Here is a 24,199-nt window from a genome sequence, read left to right on the forward strand (position 1 = left end):
TTCTTCCTCACTGTATCTTCTCCTAGACACCACACTTGCCAATACTTAGCCCACTCTTGGCTACTTTCAACCACACTTCAATCTCTAACCTGTAACTCCTTATATAGAAGTTTATAGTTCATTTCCCACTCAATTCTTCCCACTTATAACTCGAATTGACTTGGAAAGATACGATGTAGCTTTCTCTCCAATTTGTTTTTTCTAGAAACATCATGATAAATCCATTTGCATTCGCCTAAAAATAGTTAGCATAAAACTTTCTGACACCAGCTTATCATCCTTATCATCCACCTGGTTCACAAAATTTGATGTAGCAACCTTATTGACTCTGATCTAGCGAATCTTTGACTTTTCAAATAATGCAGCATTGTTGAAATATTGGTGCTTGGCACATACTATGTTACTCGTCATCAACTACATTTTACTGATGCTCAACACCTACTGTGGATTTACTCGGCATCCATTAAGTTTTTTGTTTACTCGGCACTTGGACTTCACTAAGCACCTGAAGTTCACTCGGCACACACTAGATTTTGCATTTGCTCAGCTCCAACTGAAAATTTTACTCGGCTTGAACTAGCTTGCTCGACACGCACTGATGAACTTAGTTAAGCTCTATAGTCAACCTTGATACAACTTATCCTTCTAATGTTTCTAAGTGTGCCCAACCTTTGTACCTTAGAATATGTTATCAACACAATCATTTTATCAATGTCTTAATTGATCCTTATACTTCATTACAACATCATAACTCAACCTTTCCCTTAGGTACTCTTGTTACCTCTTATTGATTAATTCCTCCTTGTTAATTAACTAAGTGATAGTACTTGGATCATATAAGCAATTGTCATTCCAACAAATAGCAAGTTTGACATCAGTGACAAAACAATGATTGAAAACATTCTTTATCATCTCCATCATTCTTCAATAATGATCTTTTCAATCATATTCCAACAATCTCCCTCTTTGGCATTGATGGCAAACCAAACTGATCAACTTAACTAAGCTGACCAATTAAGTTATGATAATGCTTATATGCCAAAAAGAAAACTTGTTGTCATTCCATATCTCCCTCTTTGTACCATATCTCCTTCTTTGCTAATTTCTCTGTTCTACTTCTCCCTCTGAGCTACTGTTTCCTTTCTTCTTTTCCTCTGTATGTCTAATCCTCTATTTCTCCCTCTAACTGATCTATTTCTGTTATTTCTCCCTCTTTGTTAATAGTTCTTGTTGATCAGTTTGTTTCTCCCTTTTTGTTGATTAGTCAATTGATCAGTTTATGTTATTTCTCCCTCTTTGACAACAATGCCAAAGATGTAGCATCTTTGATTATGCTGATATGAACTTTGCATCTTCCAATCTTCTCCCTCTATCACCATGCTTGTGACTGATTTGGAATTTCAACACATTAATATCCTCTGCATCAAATTTCATTGGTTCAACAATCAAATCCTTTTGATGTAGGGCAATTCTGTTGTTGCTCAAACAGCTTGGGATAGGGGCTTTACCCCTAGATTACCTCTAAGATACTCATAAGCATCTTTAGGTGGTGGTTTAGTGAAAATATTAGCAATCTGTTCCTTTGAGTGAATGTATTCCATATTCACTTGTTTGTCTTCTACTAGTTCTCTAACATAGTGATAGTTGATTGCAATTTGCTTAGTTTTTTCATGCATCACAAGATTCTTGGATATGTTGATAGCACTTGTGTTATCACAATAGAGTATCAATGGCTTAGTTATCTCCTCCTTCATTCCTTTCAATAGATGTTTGATCCACACAATGTTTGTACAATTGATGGCAGCTACAACATACTCTACTTTAGCTGTGGATTATGAGGTACAAGTTTGCTTCTTGCTAGTCTAGGTAACTAGTCTCTTTCCTAAGAAGAGTGCTCATCCACTGGTGCTTTTCTTATCATTAATGTTTCTTCCCCAATCTACATCAGTGTATGTTGTCAACTCAAACTTTTCACTCCTCTTGTAGTACAAACCATAGTCATCTGTCCCTTTAAGATATCTCATTATTATTTTTACTACCATGAGATGATTTTCTCTTGGATTAGCATAAAATCTTGCTACAATCCCAACAGCCAATGCAATCTCTAGTCTGCTATGAACAACATACTGCAACTTTCCAATCATTGACCTATACACTATCTAATTGACTTCAGCAAACTCATTCTTCTTGGATAGCTTGTGTCCTATTGCCATTGGTGTGCTGATAGGTTTGGAATCCTCTAATCCAAATGTCTTAAGTATCTCTTTGATATACTTTGATTGGGTCACAAATATACCATGTTTCAATTGATGTACTTGTAATCCAACAAAGAAATTTATTTCTCCAAACATTGATATTTCAAATTCATGTTTCATTTTGTCAACAAAATCTTTGCTTGGTACTTGTTTTCCTCCAAAAATGATATCATCCACAAAGATTTCTGATATCAGGATATCCTTACCTTCTTTTGATTTGATGTACATGTTTTTGTTGTCATCTGTTCTTTCAAAGCCTATCTTCACCAAATATTTGTGAAGTCTCTCATACCAAGCTCTAGGAGCTTGCTTCAACCCATAGAGAGCTTTATGCAACTTGCAAACCTTATCTTTGTTGTTTTCATCAACAAAACCTTTTGGTTTCTCTATGTAGACTTCCTCCTCTAGTATACCATTTAGAAATGTAGACTTTACATCCATATTTTGAAACCTTTATAGGCAACATATGCAAGTAGGGTCCTAACTCCTTTCATTCTTGAAACAGGGGCAAATGTTTCCCCATAATCTAGTCCTTCTTCTTGTGCATGTCATTTGCAGACTAATCTAGCCTTGTTCCTTGTGATCTCACCATTTTCATCTAACTTTGTTTCTGAACACCCACTTGGTTGCAATCACATTCTTATCTGTAGGTCTTGGAACTAAAGTCTAAGTCTTGTTCTTCTCAATTTGCTCTATCTCCTCTTACATTGCATTGTACCAATCATCATCTTGTAGAGCTTCACTCATTGTCCTGGGTTCAATCTTGCTAAGCAGACATTTCTCACTTCTAAGTCTGTTTCTCGTCATTGGTCCGACCTCTTTGTCACCAATGATTTTTTCTGCAAGATGGTGCCTTCTCACATACTTGGCTAATCTAGGCTTAGTCCTTGTTTCTATGTTTGGTCTTTCAACATCAGAGCCACTATGTTCATCTCTATTAGGTAACTCTTCATCTCTCTCATGTGTGCTAATTTTAGAATCAAAATGTGCATTTCCTACATTCTACAACTTGACATTTGAATGCAACTTGACATTCATTGGTTGTGACTCGGTAGATACTGAAGTTTGTTGTTGATTCCCAATTAGATTTATAACATCTCCTTCACCAGTCATTCCTTCATAGAGATATACAAAGGATTTCTATTCTTCTGGTTTTTTGATGGATTCATCATTTTTAACTTTTGCAAGCTCATCAAAGTTTACATTTGCACTTTCCACAACTTTGTTACTGTTAGTATTTAAACACTTGTAAGCTTTGCTTCTAGTGGAATAACCAAGGAATATGCCTTGATCACTCTTGGCATCAAATTTGTCATTCCTAGAATCTTTAAGAATATAGCACTTACATCCAAATACTTTGAAATATTTGACATTAGATGAGTGACCATACCATAGTTCAAAAGGTGTTGCATGAGTACCTTTCTTGATTTGAACTCTATTGAGGGTGTAGACTACTATACTTACAACTTCTCTTCAGTACTTGAGTGCAACATTCTTTTCCATCATCAAGGTTCTGGCACAGTCAATCACTGATCTATTTCTTCTTTTCGGTATACCATTTTGTGGTGGAGTTCTAGGTACTGATGTTTTCCTTTTGATTCCTCTATCATTGCAAAATACTCCAAAATCTTTTGATGTGAACTCACCTCCTCTGTCAAATATTAGGCATTTCAAGCTTCTTCCTATTTCCTTTTCAACTCTGGCTAGATACTACTTAAACATTTGGAATGCATCAGACTTTTTCTTCAGGAACATGACAGTCATCATGAGATGTTCCTTTCTCTAATTTTATATGATACTTCAAGCCTCTAATTAGATCTTTAAAATCAAACAACCAATATTTCAAAGATCCACCAATTTCTCAATAAACCCCAAATCGGGTATGCCCGAAATAGTGCCAAAAACTTCACAGCTTCACATATTATTAATAAATCTGAAAGTGGACATTTTTATAGAAATTTTAGTAGCATAACAGCCTAAAAAATGACATTTCTAGATTTGTATAACATTTACACAACAGCTCCCAAATGGAGGATAAAAACAATGCTCATCGGGCTCCTGAAAACAACACAGAATAGCTCGAAAACACCACAAAAACACTAATAATCTATCACAAAAGTATAATCACGACCAAATACATATATTCAGATCTATTTTAACATCTAAAAGTCTGAAATATAGCAGCAATCCAAATTGATATGAAATACTCAACTAGAAACACCAAACTCTTACAAAAAAACACATCCAAAAATCCACAAATCTGCACTGTTTAGCACAAAGGCAAACTCTACATGAGCTTTCACATGGAATGGATTTAAACTCCCATCCTTAACCTTCCTAGAAACCTGCAAACTCCCGTTCTTGGGTCTCCTTCTCCACGGGTTTGGCAGCCTCTGAAGAACAACAAAGAAATGAGCAAAATCAAGTTCTGGAATGAGCCCAAAATGTCTCCAAACCCCTTAAAAGAGGGCATAACCCTAACTCACATCCAAGAGGGGTTAATAAAACATATTTTAATAATAATTTTCATTTATTAGTCCAACGGTTTCCAAAGATTAACCCCTTTTTCCAAAACTTCACCTTCTTGGGCCTGCCTGCCTTGGCAAAAATTATTATTTTTAATTATTTGAAAAGGGACATGACAAGTCCTCCCCTCCCAAATATTGCTTGTCCTCAAGCAATGGCTGAACAATAAACCAATCAATCCACCTAGATCCCAAATGTAGTCATGAACTATACTACTATCAATTAACATAGGCTCCTACAATATCCTCTGCAATATAACCAAGAGGAATCCATAATCAAACTGACAATTACAGCTCAACCAAACTTCAAAATCACCACTGCCACAGTCAAAAACCCACGAGACACAAACTATTAGAACATCAAAACCCAAGTAAAGTGGACAAATCAAACTGCCAACATAGTAAATACCATCAATGCATCCCACTAGCCTATACAGAATGTACAATCCAACTCTGCAACAATGGTGAACGCTCCCGAATGAAACTGTACCAAGTATGGAGAATCCACACACTGTACAACTCCTACAGTCAACACAACTCTACAAATCACCGACCACTGTCTCATAACCATAACTCCCATGCATTGCTGATGGTGAAAAGACATTACAAGATAAATAGCAAGAAATGGAACCCAAACAAAATTTGCCATGAACAAGTGATACCGCCCACTGTGACTGACCACCAGCTAAGTCAGGAGATGTCATAGCCAAAGGAGTAGAATCAATAACAACAACTGCTAAAGCATCACTCCCAAACTCCTGCTCTAAGTCATGTATTATCAAGCTGTCAATTGTAGAACCTATCGCCATGTCATGCCCATCACAACTCTCATCCCGAGGTGTCAAACCATCCCATAACTGATGACAAGCACTAGGAACCAAAGTATATCTATGTATCATCATCTCATCAACATGGTCATCAAAGGTAAATTGATGAGCATACCTCATAGTGTAGTGCTGATAGAATGCACCAATCTCAGTTGGTGGCTCATACTGCAATCCAGATGAAACTAACTGCAATTGATCGCTAACCAAGTTGGAATTGACTACTACCTCTGAAGACATTGCCAAGGGAGTAATATTACTAGCAGGAACCATGCCAACTACCAGCTCACCAACATCCCACGTGATCTTTGATACAACATCTCTAGTCTCTGTGCCATTAGTACTAGAGGCCACCACCATGTCAGGCATACCACAACAATTTGCTAAAGCACCCAACTCAACTGAACCTAACTCTAGTGGGAACGAACCCGATATGCCAATGTTAGTATCAAGGATGGATGCATCCCCATCTCCATTGTCTCTGACAATCTCGACCATGGACATCCTCAGATCACTAGACACCACAGCTTGTGACTGTACAAAATCTGGTAAAGATTGCAATCGCTCCAACTCCATGGTCACCATAGTCAAATGAAACTGTGACTCCTTGTAAGCCAACTGTGTACTCCCAAGAATCTCAAAAGTTACCTCGAGTTGCTGAGTAAGCTCACTCACTTCATCTTCCTTGGCCAATAATGTGTCATATGATGTACTCCCCCACTCTGTAAGATAATCTTTGTCGGCTACCAACTGCATATAATTCTATCTCAAAATCCAAATAGCCTCCCATAAAGAGTGGATCTCTGTCAAGGAAAGATAACTTCCTTCCTGCTCATCACTAGTAGGAGAACCCCATCCATAAACTGCTAACAACTGACAAGCAACATCAAAATGCTGGCAAGCGATAGCAATGTCTTGCTCACTAACTCTCAACTGATTAGACACATGATGGCATGGGCTAGACTGTTTCCTACAAACCTCCTTTGATGCACTATCTAAAGGAGTATCCTCAAAGTTACTAGTCTCTAGAGTATTACCATCCATATCCTGTGAATCAACTCCAAAGCTCATATTGACATACAGAGTATCAAAAATTGTAGCACTGTTGTCCAACTCCTCTGTACCAAAAGAAACTGCCAAGGAAACTAAGTCTTCAAAACTGCCCACTACATCCTCCTGGATGTCATCAATGCCAATATGATCCTGAGACTCATCTGTACATACTGCCAAATATGAAAGATCATCAAAACATTCTAGCAAAAATGGTCGACTGGATATATGAAAAAAGACCAACACCGGTGTATAAAAACTAATACCAACATTGGATAAGCTCCTGGCACAAGAAAAGACAACACCGTGCAATCTGCTAATCAAATCCATGATAACACCCAAACAATCACTGCTACCAAAAAGTGTTAAAGATTTCCAATCAACTGAATCCCAAATGCCAATATAACAATCTCAAGTCCATATCCGTAAACTATAATCAGCTGGTAACTCAAGCAAACTCCTCACCTGAGTAATATGACCAATACCAACTAATTCCACATACCTGTCTAACATTGTCCCTATATCCTAGATGTGAATGCAAGATGAACTCGCAACATTATCAATGACCACATATGATCTACCATTCGTAGAAAGCTGAGTATCAGGAGTGCAAGATGAAACTAAACTCAATTCCATGCTATGCTTATCCCCATGTCTCTCCCAGTCTTGTAATGCCAATGGAGTATTCACCAAAGAAGCTCGAGTGTCGTCAAGCTCATGAGAAAGCCTGTCAACTTCCTCCTCCTTCCTCCTCAAGGCATCTAAATAGTCTCCAACAAGGCTAAGAAGATGGTCACGATCTAATAGAAGATGTAAATAACTCAACTTCATCGTTCCCATTCCTTCCCTAATCACTTGTAAGTCAACAGAAGAAGACTTTTCCTGAATTCCCTTATGTCTACCCTGTAACTGAATCATTTGAATGTGATCCTCTATCGTATCCCGCATCCTATCATGATGAGATAATGAAGTCACAATACTATCTTTGTTCACCTTCAGCTGGCTGGACAAATCATGTGAAGTACTACCTGCCTCAACCTCATGTGATGAAGCATCTAACTGTGCCTGGTACTCTTTCTCAGCAAAGTCATGAATGCTCAATGTTTGCTCATCTCTACCAGGTATCTCACCATCATGCACAACAACATCCTCATAATCATCATCTAAACCCATTACCTCCTGTGGCAGAGTAGAATCTGAGACCTCTGCCTGGCTATAAGCTAGTTTCTCAAACTCCTCATGCAAGTTCTTGGTAATTGTGTCATCTGCCCTGTGAGAAAATTTTCCAAATAGAAATCCAGTCAACTTATCCACCTTAGCTGGGTCACACAACATGTCATTCATCATACGGTGGTGCTCAACCAACTGTTTAGACATGTCATGGCTTATTTTCCTAAGTTTATCTTGAATTTCTAAATAACCATCCTTTCTACTATTCTGACTCTAGATATCAATTGTCCAAGATCGTGTCCTCTGAGACTATGTACTATACTTGTCCATTCTAGATAAAGTAGAGTGTAACCCCAATAGGTTATAACCTCTTCAAACACCAAGAATCTTTATACTTCAGATGTTTGACATTTCGTCAAACACTTTGCAAGCAAGGGGTCGTATGACTGATATAACTTTTCAGATTGTTGCAAGGACTCTTGTTTCAATTTGCATCAAAGAGAATGCTTACAAAAAGACTCCAGATTGTCTAAAAAAATGACCTAACATGAATGTACAACTAATTTGGCAATATTCAATACAAATATGAGACTTAAACTACTTGCAATATGCAGCTACAACAACTAGTAACTATGACAAATACCTTGGATGTCTTGGAAGAATTTCTTTGCCATCTCATATGGATCAGCCATACTTTTTCCTTCCTTGGATTTTGTACTCTTACTTTCAACTGGAGGTTTGATCAAAAATTTGTTATCCTTTTCTCGCTGAGAATATCCCTTTTCTCTTTCACTCAGTTGCATGCAACCATAAATTTTGACATGCAGCTGACTAGAAGCAACATGCAACCACCAAATTCACCAAGAACTAACATGAAAATGATTAGAAGTAGCATGCAACCATAGATTTTGACATGCAGCTGATTAGAAGCAACATGCAACCAATAATAATGACATGCAAGATTTGGGTAGTTGTCAAAACTGACATGCAAACTTCTACAAACCCTTAGGCTGGGAAGATGATAGCTTTGATACCACTGAAATGTCCCTTTCTCTGATTTTATATGATATTTCAAGCCTCTAATCAGATCTTTAAAATCAAACAACCAATATTTCAAAGATCCACCAATTTCTCAATAAACCCCAAATCAGGTATGCCCGAAATAGTGCCAAAAACTTCACAGCTTCACATACTATTAATAAATCTGAAAGTGAAAATTTTTATAGAAATTTCAGCAGCATAACAGCCTAAAAAATGACATCTCTAGAGCTGTATAACATTTACACAACAGCTCCCAAATGGAGGATAAAAACAATGCTCATCAGGCTCCCGAAAATAACACAGAATAGCCCGAAAACACCACAAAAATACTAATAATCTATCACAGAAGTATAATCATGACCAAATACATATATTCAGCTCTATTTTAACATCTAAAAGTCTAAAACACAGCAACAACCCAAACTGATATGAAATACTCAACTGGAAACACCAAACTCTTACAAAAAACACATCCGAAAATTCACAAATCTGCACTGTTCAGCACAAAGGCAAACTCTGCATGAGCTTGCACATGAAATGGCTTTAAACTCCCATCCTCAGCCTTCTTGTAAACCTACAAAATCCTGTTCTTGGGTCTCCTTCTCCACAGGTTTGGCAGCCTCTGAAGAACAACAAAGAAATGAGCAAAATCAAGTTCTAGAATGAGCCCAAAATGTCTCCAAACCCCTTAAAAGAGGGCATAACCCTAACTCACGTCCAAGAGGGGTTAATAAAACATAATTTAATAATAATTTTCATTTATTATTCCAACGGTTTCCAAAGATTAACCCCTTTTTCCGAAACTTCACCTTCTTGGGCCTGCTTGCTTTGGCAAAAATTATTATTTTTAATTATTTGAAAAGGGACATGACACATCATTCTCAAGTAGTCATCCACAAATAACATTATATACTTATCTCCTTTGTAACTTTGCACTTCAGTTAGACCACACAAGTCAATATGAACTAACTCTAGGACTTCTTTAGAAGTATATGTCTTGCTTTTGAAGCTAGACTTTGTCATCTTCCCTTGTTGACATTGTTTGCACATTATGTTATTAGGCTTCTTTAGTTTGGGAAATCCCCTGACTTTCTTCATTTTGCTAATGGTGATCATATTATCAAAATTTACATGGCATAGACTCTTATGCCACAACCACACATCATCAAATTGTACAACAAGACAAACAACCTCTTCCATATCTAGGTAAAACAAGTTACTTCTAGTTTGATCACCTTTTCCTATCAAACTTCCATGAGTATCATAGATCTTGGTAGTTTTGTTTTCAAATTCTACTTTGCATCTTATGTTGCCTAACTATGATACACTTAGTAGATTATAATTTAAACCTTCAACATAGTATGCATTATCACATGATATCTTCTCTATAAATTTAATGCTACCTTTTCCTTTGATTAGACATGGAACATCATATCCAAATCTAACACTATTACCATCATATTGAGTAAACGTAACAAACTTACTTTTGTCTCCAGTCATGTGATGAGAGCATCCATTGTCTATGATCCACTTGTCATTTTTTTCCACACAGGTTACTAGTGCTATTGCTTCATTTTCATCTGATTCATCCTTCATGGCTACATAGACAACTTCATCATCATTCTCATCATAATATTCTTCAACAATGTAGCATCTTTTGCCTTTGTCCTTATAATCTCTGCTATCATCTTCTCTCTTGTTCTTGTACTTGTTTCCTTCTTTGTGGCTCTTCTTCTATTTACACCTTACAACAATATGACCTACTTTGTTGCAATTGAAACAAATAATAGGAAGCTTACCTTTGCCTCTATGAAATCTTCTAGCTAGTAATGCTTCGAATTGTTCCACATCTTCTTCATCTATGTTGTTGTCACTAGATACATGTTTTCCTTTTCTATTCTTCTTCTTTGATTTCACCTCCTCAGTGTCTTTCAATGTCAGCTTGGCCTTGAAAGCAGATTCAAGGTTCTCAGGTCTGTAGTTATCAAAGTTGGACAATTCAAATGCAGTAAGTCTTCCCACTATTCCTTCAAAGGTTAGTGTGTTTCTTTGTACACACCTTAGCTCTTGGATGGTTAAAATTCTAATAGCACAGACAGGGAGTAGAGTTCTCAAGTATTTTCTATTGACAGTCTCTTCTTCCAATTGACTACCCAAACTTCTTATTGCACTTACCACTTCTTTCATTCTGGTGCCATATTGAGCAACATTTTCTCCTTCCTCCATTTTCGTGTCATCAAAATTTCTTTTGAGGCTTTTTCTTTTTGCTCTTTGATCTTTCAATCTCCTCCATAGATAGTTGTTAAGGTTGTCCACATCTTGCATGCAATGTCACATCCTTTGATGTCATCAAATTCAAGCGGAGAGGGGTCTAGCTGGATCTACATGTTCCACCGAAATTGAGGTTTTTGCATAGTCACCTATTGATCCAAGGTGCAATTTCATTAGAGCTTTCCATGTAGTGAAGTTGTCTCTATTGAGCTTGGGAACATCTCTCTTGGACATCTTGATCTTCCTACTGCTAGTACCTTAAAACCAAATCAACATATAGCCCTGATACCAATTGTTATAATTGTTTTAGAATAACTAAGAGGTGGGGGCTGAATTAGTTATTCAAGGTCCAATATGTCCACTTTTAACTTCATTTTTACTAATTATAGTGAGCCCATTCACACTACCTCACATCCAAGCTCAAACCTTTATCCTAGCAAGTTACTGTAAATCAATATGCAGAAATAAAACACATGAAATCAACACATGACACAAAGATTTAAGTGGAAACCTAATTTGGGAAAACCACCAGTAACATGCTACCTTCTTTCTCACCCTTCTGAAGTGATGACCTATTAAAGGCCTACCTTGTTAAAGGCTACAACACATTGTTAGATGTGACCCTATTAAGGAATTTCAACACCCTATTAGGACTGTGCCTTGGTAAAGGACTTTAGAACATTCAACTTGGATTGTCACCCTATTAAAGGATTTACAAATGGCTGCTAGACCAACCCAAGTCCATAGGATTTCTAATCACCTTGTTAAAGGCTCTACAACCTAACTGTTAAGCTAACCTATCACCATAGGATTTTTCCTTTTCTAATACAATTGCTAGAAAGTATTAGATAGTCTTTGACCTAATGTAACTTACAACTCAATCTTGCAGATCTCAAATCACAATTCAACTCACAATTCAACTCACAACCTTTTCTTGGCTTGCTTCACTTGCAGCTCTGTCAGCTTGTCCACCCTTACAAGTTTTGTCTCCTTGAGTCTTCTACTCATTGTGCCAATGCAATCTCCTCCTTGTGGTCACTTGATTGCATCAAAGTCTTTGTGCTCTATTCTTCCTCACTGTATCTTCTCCTAGACACCACACTTGCCAATACTCAACCCACTCTTGGCTACTTCCAACCAAACTTCAATCTCTGACCTGTAACTCCTTATATAGATTTTTTAGTTCATTTCCCACTCAATTTTCTCGCTTATAAGTTGAATTGACTTGGAAAGATATGATGAAGCTTTCCCTCCAATTTGTTTCTTCTAGAAACATCATGATAAATCCATTTGCATTCGCCTAAAAATAGTTAGCATAAAACTCTGTGACACCAGCTCATTATTCTTATCATCCACTAGGTTCACAAAATTTAATGTAACAACCTTATTGGCTCTAATCTGGTGAATCTTTGACTTTTCAAATAATGCATCAGCTCGACATTATTGAAATACTAGTGCTCGACACATACTGTGTTACTTGGCATCAACTATAATTTACTAATGTTCGACACCTACTGTGGATTTACTCGACATCCATTAAGTTTTTTGTTTACTCAGCACTTGAACTTCACTTGGCACCTGAAGTTCACTCAACACACACTAGATTTTGCTTTTTCTCGGCTCCAACTAAAAATTTTTCTTGGCTTGAACTAGCTTGCTCAGCACTCACTAATGAACTTAGTTAAGCTTTGCAGTCAACCTTGTTACAACTTATCCTTCTAATGTTTCTAAGTGTGCCCAACATCTGTACCTTAAAATATGTTATCAACATATTATTTTATCAATGTCTTAACTAATTCTTATACTTCATTAGAACATCATAACTCAACCTTTCCCTTAGGTACTCTTGTTACCTCTTATTGATTAATTCCTCCTTATTAATCAACTAAGTGATAGTACTTAGATCATACAAGCAATTGTCATTCCAACAAATAGTAGGTTTGACATCAGTGACAAAACAATGATTAAAAACATTCTTTATCATCTCCATCATTCTTCAACAATGATCTTTTCAAACATATTCCAACAACAAGGAATGATTAGAATATCCTTTGATTTTGTTCTAAAAAGGAAGGTTAACACTAGTCAAATACCCTGAACGGATAATCCCTTGATCTGAAATGATAATAGGGTAGATCCCCCAATGATGAATGCAACCCATGTGAAAGATAAGGATCTCCAAACCTTAATAATTAGTAATTAAAATTTGAAAATTTGATGGAAACAATGTGAATCTTAGGCTTTATTTGCAAAGTGGACCAGCTCAAGCCCCATTCTAACTAAATTCTTTGTGCAAATGATAATGGTGTTGGGAAACTAGGTAAGTATTACTAATCTCTCTAATATATTAACACTATGTTAATTTATTTTTAATCAACAAAACTAAATATAAATTGCTTAATGAGACCTTGCTCTTTCTGGAAGGCCAACATGCTAAATTCTTAGAATGGAAACCTAATTTTAATACTCAAAATTTTGATAATCATAAAATAATGAAATGTGTTGCCTTCAAATTTTACCTGTAGAGCTCCTCCATGAGAATATTCTATGACAAATTGGGGACTCTCTTAGAGGCTTTAGAGGCATAGAAGAAAATTTTACTAACTCTGTAGATTTCAAAATATTAGTTGACATCAATGCAAATGTTTCCTCTCTTAAACCCCTAAGAATAATCACAAATCAATCCATTTATTATCTTAATTTAGAAATCTTCACGGGTTCCTATGAGGGTAACATTTTTTGGCAACCAACCAACCTTTCAGAGCTTCTCCTCAAAGGATTAATTTTTCTGAAAATGATTACTTAAAGATCAATAGCTCTTCCCCAAGAACGTGCTCTCTTGCTACCCTTTACCTGGTAGTAATGTAATTTTAGAGAGGGCCCAATATATATCTATGCCATCTCTTTCACATCTTTGTAAAGGTTCTAATTCAAATTTATATGTTTCTCTTAACTCTTTAGGGGGAGGATTATTTATTATTAGGTGGAAGAATCCTTCTATTGAAGGAGTGTGCTCATCTCTTCCTATGAAAGATGGTAAATAACGTGAGGATCCAAAATTTAAATAACATCCCATATTATGATCCCTTAAGCTCTGTTGAGCAGTCCTTGAATTAGACTACCAACATGGGGGTTCTTAGTGAAAATACTTAGGTTATTAGGAATCATAGCCTCCACTCCAAGGAAGGATCCTCCTACTCTAACAGTAGGGGATCTTCTCTCAAAAAGTTAAGTAGAGAAGAAAAAGAAGCCCTCTGTGAAAAATTGACAAAGGACATATTAACACCTTTATAGAAGATGATGTCAAAGATGGCTTAGACTATCAAAAATAGATGCTTATTGATCAATTGGTTGCCCTAGGTGGAGAAGGTAATACTATGGAAGATCTTCATGCTTAATTGGTAGAAATGGAAGAATTAAACAAGTTAACAAGTATCAAACAAACAAATGCTTCCTCGATCTCTCCCAACATAGAAATAATCTCTAAAAAGGGAAATGAAATCATTTAATGAATTAAGATCTCAGGCAGCAGAAGTTGAAAGGCAACAAAAGCTTATTGATCTCGTTGAAGTAGGGAAGGGGAAGAGTCTTCCAAAGGGGCCATGTTAGTCCTATCTTGGCATGTTAAGGGTCTTAATGCCCCTGGAAAACAACACCTCAAGTGTTGTCTTAATAAATATAAACCTAGAACATAGCCTTTATACAAGAAACTAAAACGATCTCAAAAGAAATAGCTAAATTGGACAAAAAATTAGGACTTAGATGTATATGGGGAATCCCACCTCAAGGTGCTTTAGGAGGCCTAGCCTTTATATGGAACCCCTGTAACATCAACATCTCCCCTATTCATGCAAAAAAGTATTGGATGTTGGCTCAAGTGAAGGATCTTAATAAAATCCAATTTTTTTTTACTCGTTAATGTGTATGGCCTTATCTCGACTCTTGCTAAAAGGAATTTTTGGAAAGAAATAAGCTCTCATCTTCAGAACCTTAGCCATTTATATATCCTAGGAGATGATTTTAATGCTATCACCTCGACCTCAAAAAAAGAGAGGAGGTCTATCAAAATTGCCATAAACATCAAGATTCTAATCAGTGGATCAACTCTAATTCCTTATTGGAAGTCACCTCAATAGACAACTCCCTTACTTGGAATAATAGAAGGTAGGGCTTCAGTCAAATAGAAAAAAGATTAGATAGATTCTTCTCTTAGGGTAACTACCCTAATCAAATTTCTTATCGCAAATTCGAAACCCTATTTTTTTCCAAACTCAAATCATTTTCTTGTTCTCCTTAATATTTGTATGGGAGAATCCCTAACTAGAAATCCATTCAAATTTGAGTAAATGTGGTTCATTGACCCCTCTCTTCTACCCCTTATAGAGCTATGCTGGAAGGAAGCAAGAGTCTTTGGATCCAAAATGTATAAAGTAGTTCAAATATAATAAATTATTAAGAACCATCTCATTCAATGGAATAAGTCTACATTTGGATACAACTTTGATTTAAAAAAAAGGGAAGTGGAAGAAAAACTTGAATGGGTAAACCTAGAAGTCATGGTTGTAGGGATGGGAGAGGACCTATATAACCATGAAAAAACCCTAAAATTGCAGCTAGAAGATGTTCTGGCCAAGAAAGAATTTTATTGGAGGTAGAAATTTAGAATATCTTAGATCAAAAGATAAAAGCACAATTTTTTTCACAATACTACAAAACTTTGTATAGCTCAAAATAAGGTTTTTAGGACTCAAACCGAGTCAAGGTTGATCTTAGAAAATTCCTTAGAGGTGGCAATAGAGGCCTCCTCCTTTTTTGATAAAATAATTTGTGATTATTCCTTGTCATCTAGCCATAAATAATTCCTTAATAACATTCCTAATTTAATTACCCCAAAGCATAACAAAGTACTCTAGGCAAAATTTAGTAAGGAAGAAGTAGAAAAGGTTCTTAAACAAATGAATATGGATAAGTTTCTAGGGTTGGATGGCTTCCCGACTTTTTTTTTTTCTAAAATGTTGGCATTTATTAGGAGATGAAGTTATAGAGGCTCTAGAAGGCATTTGTAACTCATGGGGAATCGTTAGGGAGGTGAACCACACTTTCCTAGCTTTAATTCCTAAATAGAAATCTCTTGAAGGTTTTAAAGGCCATAGACATATAGCTCTTTGCGATACACTATACAAATTTTTAGCAAAAACCTTAGCAAGTAGGCTACAAAATATTTTTCCATCTCTCATCAATGAGGAACACACAAGTTTCTTTCTAGGAAGATCTATTTATTATGGGGTGTTAATAGCTTAGGAAATTATGCATTCTCTGCAAATATCTAGGAAACCTTGAATGCTAATAAATTTGGATATTAGTAAAGCATATGATAAAGTAAATTGGTATTTCCTTTGCAAATGTCTTCAAGCTTTTGGCTTTGCAAAACCGTGGATCAAATTAATCTTTGATTGCATTTCTACTCCTAGGTTCTCAGTTCTTATAAATGGTACTCGAGAAGGATTATTTGCTCCATCCTGAGGACTAAAGCAAGGGGATCCTCTTTTTCCATTCTTTTTTATTCATGTTGGAAGCCCTAGGCAGAGAATTCCAAAAAATATGCTTTAATAAGCTACTTGAAGGCATTTAACCAACTAGGAATGAAGAATCCACCTCCCACCAACAATTTGTAGATGACACTATGTTGTATGGTGAAGCAAGCATTTTAGAAGCTAAGACCATAAAAAGAATTCTTAATACTTATATGGTATTATATGGTCAAGAGATTAACATGAAAAAATCATAAGTCTTCCATTTTAATACAACCCCTTCTTTAGAGGCCAACGTCAGTAAAATCTTTAGCATCAGAATTGGCACCTTTCCCTTTAAATACCTCGAGTTTTAGTTAGAATTAGGGAAAAAGCAATTAACTAGTTGAGTTAATTTAATTAGTAAGATCATGATAAAAATTCAATCCTAGAAAGCCAAATGGCTTTCTCTAGCGGGCAAGCTCACTTTTCCAAAATCGTTATTAACAAGTATACCCACATATCATCTTGTGATCACCAATCTACCCATCGAGAGCAAGGATGGCCTAAATATTTTTTTCATAGATTTTTTATGGCAAGGCTCTAATAAAAAATAAAAAATATCATTACTGGCTTGGGATAAGGTTTGTAGGCCAAGGGAAAATGGTGGTTTTGGGATAAGAAACATCAAAGATCAAGCTTCAGCCCTTGGGGCTAAATTGGTATGGAGAATGTTTAGAAACCCTCATCTAAAATGGGCTAGAATCATGTACAATAAGTATCTCAACCCATTGGATCATCTAAGTCTCTTTAGAATTAAAAATCCCTCAAAGAGATCGAGCATTTGAAATCTCATGCTCAAATGCAGATTTATCATCTTTAACAAAATTACATGGAAAGTGGGAAATGGAGAATGGGTAAGATTTTGGACAGTTTCCTATCATTTTAAAGTTAGGAAACTTTCTTTCACTTCTAGAGATCCTAGAAGAAGCTTGGGGTCCTTTCTACATAACTATGTTGTCAAAGATAAATCCTCCCCAAAGGGTCGATAGTGGAAATCCTTCAAAAACTTTAAGGCTTCTGAGTCTGATAAACATCTTTTGTTGTCCATTCTAGAAAAAAGATCTACAATTTAACAGATAGAGAAGATAAACTAATTTGGGATGGATCCAAAATAGGGGAATATACAATAACAAATGGATACAATTGGTTGATGAAATTTCATGAATCTCCTTAAGGTGGAGTTGACTTTGGTCTTGTGTTGGGATTTCCTCTGCCTCGCTAAGGTAGGAGCCTTCTCTTGGCTTTCCCTTCAAGGAAAAATCCCAACTACTAACAAATTTAGAAGAATGAGATATGAAGGTCCCCTTTGGTGTCCACTATGTGAAAAGGAGGAGTATCCCAACCACTTAATAGTCAATTGTGACTATGCTAGCCAGTGTTGGAATTATTTCTTCAAAAAAATGTCCTAGAAATCTACTCTGGCTAATTCCATTAGATCTTTTTTCCTATATTGGCCCATCTTGCATATAGAATTTATTTTTAGGGGTCTTTGGATTATCTCTCCCTCCATAATCCTATGGGAACTATGGAAAGAAAGGAATAGAAGAATCTTTAGAAATTTGAAGATGATGTATCAACAACTTACTATTAAAATAGAAACCTTTATTATTGAAGTTATTATGAACAAGATATGCAACAACAATGAATTCCACAAAGCCATGACTTAGAGGGATGATTCTATGAGACAAAAATGGTTGGGACTAAAGCTCAAGCTCTCCCCCCCTGCCTCGACATTAGGGAAAGGGAAGGATAAAAGTGAAAAGGATGAAAGTGCTTGGTCCCCACCCTCAAGAAGGTTGAGTAAAAATAAACATTGATGGAGCTTCTTGGGGAAACCCAGGAGTGGTTGGTATAGGGTGTTGTATTAGAAATTCCAAGGGTAAAATTCTAATCAAAAGTTGTAAATTCACTGGATCTACATCCAACAATGAGGTAGAGCTAAGAGCCTTGGTGAGGGGCCTTTGGATATATTCTATCTTCAAAATTCAAAATGTTGAAATTGAAGGGGACTCAAACATAATTGTTAATGCTCTACAGAAAGGTTTCATGCCTAATTGGAAATTGGAGTCCTTGTTGGCTAAAGCACTGGAGCTCCATCCATATTTTAAGAATATTACTAGGAATCATATCTATAGGGAAGGGAATTCTTTGGTGGATCAACTGGCTAATGAGCAAGCTGATGTTTCAAATAAGACTAGTGTCTCTCAAAGATTTTGTTTAGATGGCCTTCTACTTAGGAAGGATTTTTTGGGGATCTACATTTTCTAACACCATGATAATTTCTAAACCTCATTTTTAGTTATATCTAGGTAGTTAATCATGTTAGATATATGGTAACTTTAAATTAGTATTATTTTTCTAAAGAACTTGATTAAACTAGATTATATGATAAACTTTTTGTTTTTTTGACAACTTTATCTAGGAATTGTTAGAGTAATTATATATTTTCTAATCAACTCTAGTTTTCTTAACCTAATCTAATGATTAATTCTTTTATTAATTATTATGTGCAACCTAGGTTAGACCTTTTTAGGGTTTTGATCTCCTTTATAAGGACAATCTCTCTTTGTAATTATTGAGATAATTTCATTTTTAATAATAGCAATTTATCTTTTTGCTCATCAAGAATGTCTCATCTATGGATCTGGAAATTTTAGCCTCCATAGCTTTTTGCTTCTCTCTTTTGTGACAGGTGTTTGCATGTAGGTGATTCTTGGGAGTTGTGGGGTTGATCTTCTATCAACTTCAACATGGTATCAGAGCCTCAAATCTTCATGCCCTAGTTCTATTCTTAAGAGATTTGGCATCAGTTTTTAGATATGAGCTTTCAACATTTTTTTATTGGATCTAGGGGGTCATTATTTTTCAAAACACTTTGTGCCCAAACGGACATTGCCATTGAGCTCAGAGTACTTGAAAACTCCCATTTCCATATAAAATATGTCTAGTTTGGACATTGTTGAAATCTGAGGCAAAAATTATTTGCACCTAGGTCATTTTAACCTAGGCACACAAAACGAGGCAATTATTTATTTATTTTACATCTCTTTTTATTGAAAAGGAAAGGATGGGGGCAAGTTTTTTGTTTTAAAAAATTTGGAGGTGATTTTTCTCGAGTCTCAAATGCTTTATTGAAGGACTTTTTTTATTGGTCTCTGATCAGTCCCATTCCACCTTGGGGGCCTTGGCTCCTTTATTTTGTGGGGTTAGGCATGATTTTCCAATGTTTGGGTCTTTGTTTTGGGCCTAAATTCTTTGGGACCATGTCTAATCGTAGGCCCTTATCCTTGGGCAAATTTTGAGTGTGCCAGAAGTTTAGGGCCCGACCTGCTGGTTTTTCCTCCACCTTGGGGCCTATGTTCTCACTGTTTTTGGCCCTTGTTGGCCACACACCCCTATGTGCATGGTCTTGATTTTTGGCAGAACTCTATTTTTTTCACAAATAGGATCCACACATGCAATACTATTTTGGCCATCTATTTTCCTTTTGCGAGTTCAACAAACACCACTAGCACCTCTGATCAATGAATTAGCTTGAGATTTATAATCATATGATATTTTTAGAAGACCAAAAGTTTCTCACATGGGTGATAAGGCACAATTTTATGTGATTTTTCCAGATTTTGGTGCATCTATTTTGGTTCACATGTAGGCCCCTACCACCATAAACATCGTGAGTCTCTAGCTTGGAGTACATGCTAATTTTTTGAGCATCGCATGGTGTTCTTTGGCAGTTAGTAAGGGACATCGCCATCCAAATCTATGCTTGATTATGTGGAGTGCATTAGTGTAGTGTGTGATTTGGGGGTTTCTGATGGCCATTTGTTTTTTCCATCTTTAGTGACTTCTCCACATAGGAGCAGAGAGATACGATAGGCCATGAAAGATGATAACAATGACAGTGAGAGTCACATTGATCATCATGAAGAGAGAGAAATGAAAGTGCATTTTTTGGTGGCTTTGTTTTGTGGGATTCTATCCAAATACTCAAGCCTAACGCCCTCCTTTATCACTCCATATTTTCATGCTTGTCGTGTGCTCCATTTTGTTGGAGTGTGAATGTGTACTTAGGTTGCAATCTGAATGTGAGATTGAAGGCAATTTTTCGGTAAGCATTTATTATGGTGACCTCTCCTTTCTCATGTGTACCTTCAACTGGTCCCACACATGTAGGATTTGACCCCTAATCAACTTCTTCCTCATTTTCCCAACAATCATCTGGCAGACGGTCTGCTCAACAATTTGGACTTGCAATTGTCCCTATTTCTACTCCTGCTTCTGCCACAGTGCCCAATGCTTGGTGAATTCACTAAAAAATGGATTCCTCTAGTATAAATGAGAACATGCCTTCATATTTGACTATTTCATGCATTAATGGCACCCTACATTTATGTAGAGTACTCCATGGAAGTTAGAAGGTCAATAGTTTTGGGAGGAGAGTGTCATGTTTTTTAGACATGCAAGCCACTCAATGTCAAGTCTTGGCCTACAAGCACTGCCAAATAAATGTTTTTTTTGTTTGTCAACAACATCTACACTGCTCCTCATTAACACACAAGTAAAAACATGTTTTTGGAGCTTGAATAATGGATTTTGGCCATCTATTTTGGCAGTGATGTTCTTCTTTCCAAGCCAACTCTATTTTTTGGCTTGCATGCGTTGATTCCACCTTGGTTAACTGGTAGTTTTTTGCTTGGAAAAAGTGTGAACATTATGGCACCATTTTTTGTATGGTGCTCTACTAATTTTGGAGCTTTGTACTTGGACTCGATTCTAGTCCCCACCAAGGCCTGCCATGTCATATTTTGTGGGTCCACCCCTATTTTCACATTTGCATTTCGTGGCCCACCCCTATTTTCACATTTGCCATGGCTTTTTACGAGTCATTCATGATGGTTTCCATGACTTCAAAAAAGATTTTTTTTGTATTTTCTATGCAAAAGTTTTTTATTAAAAACTTTTTGATTTTTTTGGTACATACACTCCTTGGCCATCAATTTTTTATCCGACACTAGCCCTTTGTTTCTACTCTTGTTTCTAGCGGTTGGAGTTTTTCTCTAGTAGGGGTCTTTTTCTGGCATTTTTTTGCCTTGATAGCCTATCAAATTTGGGCTCATCACTTGTTGATGTCAATGCCATGTCATCACTACATCAGCATTCCTATCACCTCCTCAGGCTCTGTTTGGACCTACCTTGAATTTTTTTCTCATATCTCAGGCATATAGACTTTGTTTTCCAAAACCAAGATATTGTCAAAAAGCTAGTTCTGAGCCTATTACAGTGGTTTAGTTTATTTTTAGTTTTGATTTTTTTATGGCTTTTTATGCTGTCAAAGTTAGGGGCACAGTTTTGCACTTCGAGAGACATATCTTGAGCATCCAATCTCCATTTTGGGAATTCTTTATATAGTTGGAAAGGTCTTTCCAAGCTTTTTTCAGTGATGCTAGTTGGTTTTCTAGATTATGTTCCAGACACATTCTATTTAGTCTTTTGCATTTTTCCATTCTACTAGATATCTTCGTTGTTTCAGGTCTGGGGATTGATTTCATTGCATCAAATGATTCATCATGACTTGTACTATCTTTTCTATCAGTCTTATGCCTCTTCTGGTCTATTTAGACATCATTTGTATGCATTCTTGCAAACACACTAAGATATAGTGCCATATTGCATTTGTATTTTTGTTTCGGTAATTTTACCTTGTTTTGCCTTCTGATTCAAGCAACGTCATCTGAGGACACTCATATAAATTATTATTTTCTTGGGATTCACTATATCTTGTGCCTTATTGTACATGCACCGCTATGATAAAGTGTCATGGGGGGTGATGTTTTGCCTTTTTTTGCCATCTTCCTTTGTCTAGTGAGTGTCCCTTTTGTGACATTAGCCTCGTGATGTGTCTAAGATTGATCACCTTAGTACACACATATGTACTCTTTTCTGCATCTTGATCATGGTTCCTTGACTTGTAGTTCTTTTGGTCCACTCTTCGAGTGGTTTGTTAGCTCACCCTTCTCTGCATTAGGGGAGGTTCTTCTATTGTTTCTCATGCTTCCTTGGTTTGATTAATCGCCTCTTTGGGATTGAGTTCAATTGTTTTCCTTTGTATGTCTCCTGATTTGATGCAGATTATAGCCTTCTCTACCTAGTCAAGTTCTATTTCAATGGAGGTTCTTTAGATCAACAGTTACTTTAGATATAGCTTTGCAGCTTCTAAATGCTTTAGTGGTGTTCTTTATGACCATATTTTATTCCTTTCTTTTGGGACATTTCCTAGTTTGGAGGCTTCTTCAGTCCTTCACTAGTTTCTTTCAGCATGTTTTCCATCTCTTTTTGGAATAGGGTTTTTCCCATGTGGTTTTTTCTATTTTCCCTCTTTTTAGATATTTGGTTGTGCATGGATACCTCATCAGGCCTTGTTGTCGGGACCCAATTCTACTTTTAGTAGCAGTTTTTAGCTACTCCCTAAGTTTATCTTAAGGTAATTAGATATTTTCTAATTAACTCTAGTTTGCTTAAGCTAGACTTTATGCATCTAATCATTAATTCTTTTATTAATTATTATGATGCAATATAGGTTAGACCTGTCTAATCAATATAACACCTTTTTAGTTGCATGGTTGGACATCCCTTACTACCAAAGTACTATGTTGATTTTCATTAAATGTCAATCCAGGAGCGTGAAATTGAGATGATGTCTGCAAAGTATATGCTCTAGTTTTTGCTAAAAGTCACTACTACGTTGAATGCAATAACCATTAAAGAAATCTAGTTTATCCAAATGAAATACTACTATCAAATACTTGGAAGAAAATTCTAATTATTTAACCATACATCTATGCACCTACTGCTGCAGGAACAGTGACTAGTTCTGTTTCCAGTGGCTACAGAAACAACAGTTCTAATCTTAACTTAGAAAACTGAGTCTAATTCCTACTTACTAAAGTAAACTCCACCTTCCACGTGGGCCCCTACAGAAGAATGAAGGGAAGACAAGCTTAGATTAAAGTGTAGAAACTCAACAAAGACATGTATTCATTCAAATATGCAGTTTTACAATAACTCAGGGGGAACAACAAGATATCTCTCGACTCTGTCTATCTACTCACTACTTAACCTCATAGATACAGATGAGGTCTTATTTAAAAGGAAGGAAGAACAAAAAACTCCTAAAACTACGACTTCCTCATGAAGGAAAGTCAGTTACAACTTAAGACTGCAAACATGCGATTTGCAAAGACATTAATTATCCCTTAAATTCCCCACAAATATAGATCATAGCAAATACTAGATCTGCTCTTCTATCTATCTTTAAACAGCTTCCAAGAATCTAGGTATCATACATTGCATGTTTAACTAATCGCTTTGATGCTTGCTTCCTTGCTCAGCCGCTTTATCAGGTCCCGCTTTGTTATGCATTAAAACAGGTTCCTTTTGACTTTGTCGCCAAGTCTTCCAGCTGCAACGATGTCATAATGCTTCTCTTTAAT

Source organism: Cupressus sempervirens, chromosome 7 (assembly GCF_028749045.1).
Source record: "Cupressus sempervirens isolate cs-2001-9-10 chromosome 7, ASM2874904v1, whole genome shotgun sequence".
NCBI lineage: Eukaryota > Viridiplantae > Streptophyta > Pinopsida > Cupressales > Cupressaceae > Cupressus > Cupressus sempervirens.